This window comes from Enhydra lutris, unplaced genomic scaffold (genome assembly GCF_002288905.1).
Source record: "Enhydra lutris kenyoni isolate GAN:26980312 unplaced genomic scaffold, ASM228890v2 scaffoldscaffold3, whole genome shotgun sequence".
Classification (NCBI taxonomy): Eukaryota; Metazoa; Chordata; class Mammalia; order Carnivora; family Mustelidae; genus Enhydra; species Enhydra lutris.
In genome coordinates, this window is record NW_019154087.1 from 41,434,566 (window position 1) to 41,442,084 (window position 7,519).

Consider the following 7,519-nt stretch of genomic DNA (forward strand, 5'->3'; position numbering starts at 1 on the left):
TGTCTCCATCTTTTCATCTTGAACAGAACTTTCCCTAACCTTCAAATGAAAGGAAAATGGATTATGTAATCAAAGGTCTTTTTTTTTTTATACCCAGAAATTTCTCGGATATGAGTGATGCTCAGTGTGATGAGAATTTAAGATCCAACCTATAAATGGAAAAACTAAGCAGGCTCGTTGGATTTCTGTTGAAGAAAAATATTTCCAAGATGGTATTAGACACATACACAAATGAGAGAACTTTGGTCCTTGTGTCAGAAGGTCCATACTCAGAAAACATATAAATCAGAATACTCACCCTTGTGAAATGGACTAAATGGGTCACATTAGGTACACAAACTTCAGGGTAAAAGATCTTAATTCTGTTTCTACACAGAAACATATTTATTTAATACTTAATATTTATTTATTTACCTCCAGGAATTCTGTGTAGCAGGTGAAGTTGAAGGCATTGTTGAAATTCCTGTAGGGAGCAGGAGCCCAGAAGAACCTTACAGGTTGGAGCCCCAGCTCTGCCGACAGCTTAATGAATACTATACAGGGTTCCGGGATTTTGTTCTCTGCTGTCAGCATGAAGGTCTCTTCATGAGACTCAGCATGAGACTCTAGGTCTCAAAACTTGTAACATATATTTTAAGTCTCAACACTTAACTTAGTCAACAAATTAAGTCATCTCATCAGTGCCACTGCAGATTAGAAGGATCATAGGATAATCTGCTTAAGGAGGTTATACTGGAGATTCTATAATGAGAGAATTTCCCAGCAGGTATTCCTACAATACATTTCTCCTACCTATTGGCTTCCTTCTTCTGATAGAATCCAAATACAGTTGCTGTCAGACTACATTCTACATTCAGTGGGTATCTGAGTCAGGAATACCTGCCTCCAAAAACGTTGTTACATTTCTTTCTTTCTTTTTAAGATTTTATTTATTTGACAAAGAGAGATGCAACAAGAGAGGGAATACAAGCAGGGGGAATGGGAGAGGGAGAGGGAAAAGCAGGCTCCCCACTGAGCAGAGAGCCCGATGCGGGGCTCGATCCCAGGACCCTGGGATCACGACCTGAACCGAAGGCAGATGCTTAATGACTGAGCCACCCAGGTGCCCCAACACTGTTATATTTAAATAACATAATTTGAGATTCTTCTCCACCTGTGAGTTATACTGTGGGAGCACTCTGTTAGAGAATTTGTGAATAAGCCCAGAATTCATAGATTTGCCTCAACCCTGTCCTGTTAGCAGAGACTCACAGTAGAGGGCGGAGAGTCTCTTACAGTCCGCTTAGAAGTCATCTGAAATAATATCATGTTTGTTCTTTTCATTAAGTGATTCCTGTCCAGCTTGCCAAGCAGAACAATGAAGTAAGCGAGGAGAACATCTTCAGCAAACACTTCAGGAAGATAACTAAGGCCCCAAATATACAGATAACTTTCCTCTTCTCACAGTAAACATGTTCAGCTCTTGTCCCCACACTTTGGTGGGGTCTGGCATTAACCATGACTAGAAGTAAGTACTATTTGGATAGTATGTTGACAGAGTGGGACTTGGTCCCTTTTAGGAACGTTAACCACATGCTAGCACAGTTTGCCATTTAATTCTCCAGCAGTTCTGTGTAGCAGGCGATGTTGAAGGCACTCTTGAAGTTCCCGCAGGGAGATTCTTCCCTGGAAAATCTTAGAGCCCCAGCTCTGCTGAGAGGTTAATGAATGCTGTAGAGGTTCCGGGCTTTTATTCTCTGCCCCGTTTCAAAAAAAAAAAAAAAAACTTTGCTCTGATTCACTAACATTGGGCAATTACTACTGTGACTCTAGGTCTGAAAACTTTTAACTGTTATTCAAGTGAATGAATTCTAACTCTGAACCCACTTCTCCACAATTTAGTGGGAAAATTCTTCTCAGCCATCCATAGGGCTACCTCTGAGAGTCACACCAAAATCAAAGAGGCTTACGATGTCTTGGGGTAAACAGGAAAGACTTCTCTAATTGTCAACTCATGGTATTCTGTGATACTAAACTAAGACCTTGAGGTCAGATGGCTTTCTCTTTTGTGGGGTAGGGAAATTCTGACTGTTGGCAAGGAACCAGCCCTCGCTGGACACACCATAAAGCCTTCCTGAGCCCTTGCTATCACCCTGGGAGCCTCGCCATGGGATGACTAGGACTCACTGGCCTTCCCCAGCCCCTTAGAGAATACTCCCAGGCTTGCCTTTAAACACACTATTCCCCTTCCCTGTCCCCGTGCCACCGATCCTCCCTTGCCAGATTCCTGCTTTTTAATGGAAATGAGGATTAGAAAGAGTGAGGAATCAGGTCTAGGCAAAGGGTTAAAACTGACTCTTAGTAGGTTCTCAACACCAGCTTGGCTAGTGTGTGAATAACTAATAAGAGTTTTGCTGTGGGGAAGGGGGCAATTATGAAGAGCTTCCTCTCCCAGGCTGGGTGATAGATTGACTCCCTTGAAGAATTCTGTGTGGTAGACCTCGTTCTTCCCATTTTATAGCGCAAAGATATCCAACAAATTTAACCTAAAATCACACAGCTACTGAGGTCAAGATGAGGCACTGGGTGTGGTGCATGAACGATGAATTTTGGAACACTGAAAAGAAAATTATGTAAATGAGGGGCGCCTGGGTGGCTCAGTGGGTGAAGCCTCTGCCTTCGGCTCAGGTCATGATCTCAGGGTCCTGGGATCGAGCCCCGCATCGGGCTCTCTGCTTAGCAGGGAGCCTGCTTCCTCCTCTCTCTGCCTGCTTCTCTGCCTACTTGTGATCTCTGTCTGTCACATAAATAAAATCTTTTTTTAAAAATTATATAAATGAAAGAAAAATGAACGCAAGTTTGCTGATGTCACTATTCCAGCGTCAGGGGAATTCTTGGAGAGTTGAACTATCACCCTAAACACTCCCTTACTTCCTTTTACCCAAGCTTTTCTTGGTATTCAAACAATATTCCAATATTAGCCAATGATAATCTCTGATTGAAGCTCGTTCATCTAGGAATTATTTTAAAGTGGAACAAAATGTTACATGCAGATACCCAAGTATTCTACCTGAAAAAAGTCTAGCCTGGACTGGCCCAATATCACAACAGTCTAAAATTTCCTGAAATTAAAATGCTGAGCCTGAAAATACTGGGATAGTCTTGATCTGCCATGGACATCACACCCTTCCCCAAAATACATACGAATTCCCACTTGACCATAGATCCAAACTGACCACTCAAATTTTTATTTTTTCTCTTTCATTTCTTTTTTTTTTTAATTGGTATAGGGATGACTAGACAATCTAGGGATAGAGAGAGATGTGCCTTTTACTTTCATAGTCTTCCCTATAATTACAAGTGGCCTGGTATGGCCAAAAGAGCACTGGGCACTCTAATTCAAGCTAGCCATGCTGGAACCTCCATTTCCTCATCTGTAAAAGGACTGAATTAGACTGTATGATCTCCTCCACTATCTCCATTTCCAGTTACATAAATGTCTTATAAACAATACACGCAAAATCTAGCATCTTCTCTACACCCTCCGTGTTCCCTGACAGAGACTACCAAGTGTCCAAGCTAAAAACCTAGAATTACACCTGCCTCCTCCCACCGGCTCACCTTCATCCTTCACCTCACCCAAATCCTCTAACCTCTGGCACATAACATTCAATATTGGTCATCATTCCCACATTTCCAGCCTGAATCTCTCCTCTGAATGCCGCACACATAAGCAATCACCTTTTTGATGTCTCCGCAGGTATGACCAACAGACCTTTCACTCAATGATTTCTGAAACTGCGCGGGTGTCCCAAACCTATTCCAAAACTGATGGTGTCCCAAACCTATTCCAAACCCCATTATTCCAATTGCTCAGGCCAAAAAACTTAGTGTCACCCTTGACTCCTTCCCCATTCATTACAAAAGCAGTTCTGTTTGCCCTACCTTGAGAATATGTCCAGAATTCTATCACCTCTTATTACCCACCCCCTGCCGCCATCACCTCCTGTTCCCCCCAGCACAGCAGCCCAAATAATTCATTAAAAAACACAAAAATTGTTAAAATAGGCTGTATGCCCAGTGTGGAGCCCAATGTGGAGCTTGAACTCAGGACCCTGAGATTAAGACCTGAGCTGAGATCAGGAGTTGGACACTTAACTGACTGAGCCACTTGGCACCCCCAGAATGAGTCTTTAAAATATGAGATCATGTCATGCTTCAGCTCAAAATCCCCCATTAGCTTCTCACCTAAAACTTAAAGCTAAAGTCCTTACCATGAATTAGAAGGCCTTATGTAATCCAGTCTTCTTACCCAACCTTACTACCTGCCTTAGAGTTCTTCAGAGAAACAGAACCAGTAGGAGATTTCATATGCATACCTACATAAATACATAAAAGGAGGGATAATATTTCAAGGAATTGAAGAATTGGCTCACATTATTGAGGGAGGCTAGCAACTCTGAAACCTGTGGGAGGCTGGCAGGCTAGAAACTCTTGGGCAAAAGTTGATGCTACAGTCTTAAGGCAGAATTTCTTCCGACTCAGGGTGTCTTAGTCAGTTCAGGCTGTTACAGCACAATACCAAAGACCAGGTGGATTTTAAGCAACTCAAATTTTCCTCCCAGTTCTAAAGGCTGGGAGTTCCAAAATCAAGCCACCAGGACTTAGCATCTGGGGAAAGCCTGCCTCCTGATTCACAGCCAACCAGCCTGACTTCTTGCTGTGTCCTCACATGGCAGAAGGGACAAGGGAGCTGTCTGGGATCTCTCTTACAAGAATCCTAACCCCATTCATGAGGGCTCCATCCTTTTGAACTAATCATCTCCGCATACCATTACTTTGAGGATTAAGTTTCAATATACAAACATTCAGTCTACAGCACAGACTCCTCCCAGTCCTTGGATGTTCCATGATCTCTCACCTCCCAGTGACTCTACACGTGGTTTCCTGTATCTGGAACATCCTTCCCCATGTGGCCACCCCCTCCCCCCCCCCCCCGTTAGGTCCCATTTAAGACTCAGCTCCTACCCTCCCCCCATCCTCAGGTCTGGTGATGCTCACAGATCACCTTACATTTAGGACCTCCATAGCCCTTTGCACCAGGTGGAGAGTAAAGAGGCAAGAGATTTCTCTCCTCCTAAGGAAATGGGGAGCCAGAAAACAGAGGTGATCACTGTGTAATGCTTTGACGGTATGATATGAAAGATGGGATAGCAAACAGGAGTGGGGAGGAAAAACATTTCACAGAATATTTTTACAATGGTAGAGAACAGAAAGTAGTTTAAAGCCAAAGAGACAAGTCCTGTAGGTAGGAAGAAGTTGGAATTGATAGGGAAAGAATAATCAGAGGAACAAGGAAAGAAATATTGAGACGTACACTCTAGAGATCAAGACCCTCTCTTTGCTACCATAAGGAAAGAAGTTGGATTGATATGCAGAGGTGAAGCAAGGGGTTTCATAAATTAAAAATACACTGAGAATGGCCATGGTCGCCAAACTGTGGAAAGAACCAAGATGCCCTTCAATGGACGAATGGATAAGGAAGATGTGGTCCATGTACACTATGGAGTATTATGCCTCCATCAGAAAGGATGAATACCCAACTTTTGTAGCAACATGGACGGGACTGGCAGAGACTATGCTGAGTGAAATAACTCAAGCAGAGAGAGTCAATTATCATATGATCTCACTTATTTGTGGAGCATAACAACACAGAGGACATGGGGAGATGGAGAGGAGAAAGGAGTTGAGGGAAATTGGAAGGGGAGGTGAACCATGAGAGACTATGGACTCTGAAAAACAATCTGAGGGTTTTGAAGGGGCGGGGGTGGGAAGTTGGGGGAGCCAGGTGGTGGGTATTAAGGAGGGCACGTATTGCATGGAGCACTGGGTGTGGTGCAGAAACAATGAATTCTGTTACACTGAAAAGAAATAAAAAATAAAACAAAAAAAAATACGCTGGGGCTGAACATGGAGCTTGTTTGGATAGAAACTAGGCTCCAGGGCACCTGGGAGGCTCAGTCGGTTAAGCATCTGCCTTCAGCTCAGGTCATGAACTCAGGATCCTGGGATAGAGCCTAGTCAGGCTCCCTGCTCAGTGGGGAGTTTGCTGTTCTCTGTCCCTCTGCCCCTCCCCACTGCTTGTGCACTCGCTCTCTCTCAAATAAATAAATAAAAAGACAAACTAGGTTTAGGAGCCTCAAGAAATTTATAAGACATTTAAGATTACCTAATACTGCTTTATCAGTTTGGCAATACGCAGAACCTTTGACGATGTACTAATGAGCTCTCCAGAAAGGAGGGAAGAAGTATTTATTTGAAGAGATTTTTTTTAAAAAATTATTTTAATTGACATATAATGTATTATTTGCCCCAGGGGTACAGGTCTGTGAATCATCAGTCTTATACATTTCATAGCACTCAGCATAGCACATACCCTCCCCAATGTCCATAACCCGGCCACTCTATCCATCTCCCCCACCACCCAGCAGCCCTCAGTTCGTTTTGTGAGATTAAGAGTCTCTTATGGTTTGTCTCCTTCCCGCTCCCATCTTGTTTCATTTTTTTTCCCTCCCTACCCACCATGACCCCCCGCCCACCTCTCAAATTCCTCATATCAGAGAGATCATATGATAGTTGTCTTTCTCTGATTGACTTATTTCACTCAGCATAACACCCTCTAGTTCCATCCACGTCGTTGCAAATGGCAAGATTTGGGGGGTTTGTTGGCTGCATAGTATCCCATTGCGTATATATACTACATTATTTGAAGAGATCATATTCCTCAACTTGAACATGGCAGATTACTATAGTTAGACTAAGCAAACAGTGGATTATAGTAATGTACATAAATCCTCTTTCTCATTTCATGGTCTCCAAAGAAAGAATGGTATTTCCTGATAACTAAGGTTCCAAACTCTCTGTCCCTGTGTATTTGACTAATTTAGGTCATTTAAGTGGAGTCATGCAATATTTGTCCTTTTGTGGCCCTCATTTCACCTAGCATGTTTGGAAGGTTCATGAATGTTGTAGCATGTATCAGAAATGCATTCATTTTTAGAAAGGAATAATATGCCCTTGTATGTTTCTAATACATTTTGTTTATCCATTCATCCGTTCATGGACACCTGAGTTGTTTCTACTCTGGGGGTGTCGGAAGTCGCACAACTTTTATTGCTTCTCGGCCTTTTGGCTAACACCAAGTGCAAGTCATACCACTTTTTTTTTTTTTTTAAGATTTTATTTATTTGACAGAGAGAGAGATCACAAGCAGAGAGAGAGAGAGAGAGAGAGAGGAGGAAGCAGGCTCCCTGCCCAGCAGAGAGCCCGATGTGGGACTCGATCCCAGAACCCCGAGATCAGGACCTGAGCTGAAGGCAGAGGCTTAACCCACTGAGCCACCCAGGCAGCCCCCATACCACTTTTTAAAAAAAATATTTTATTTATTTATTTGAGAGAGAGAGAAACAGTGAGAGAGAGAGCATGAGCGAGGAGAAGGTCAGAGGGAGAAGCAGACTCCCTGTGGAGCTGCGAGCCTGAT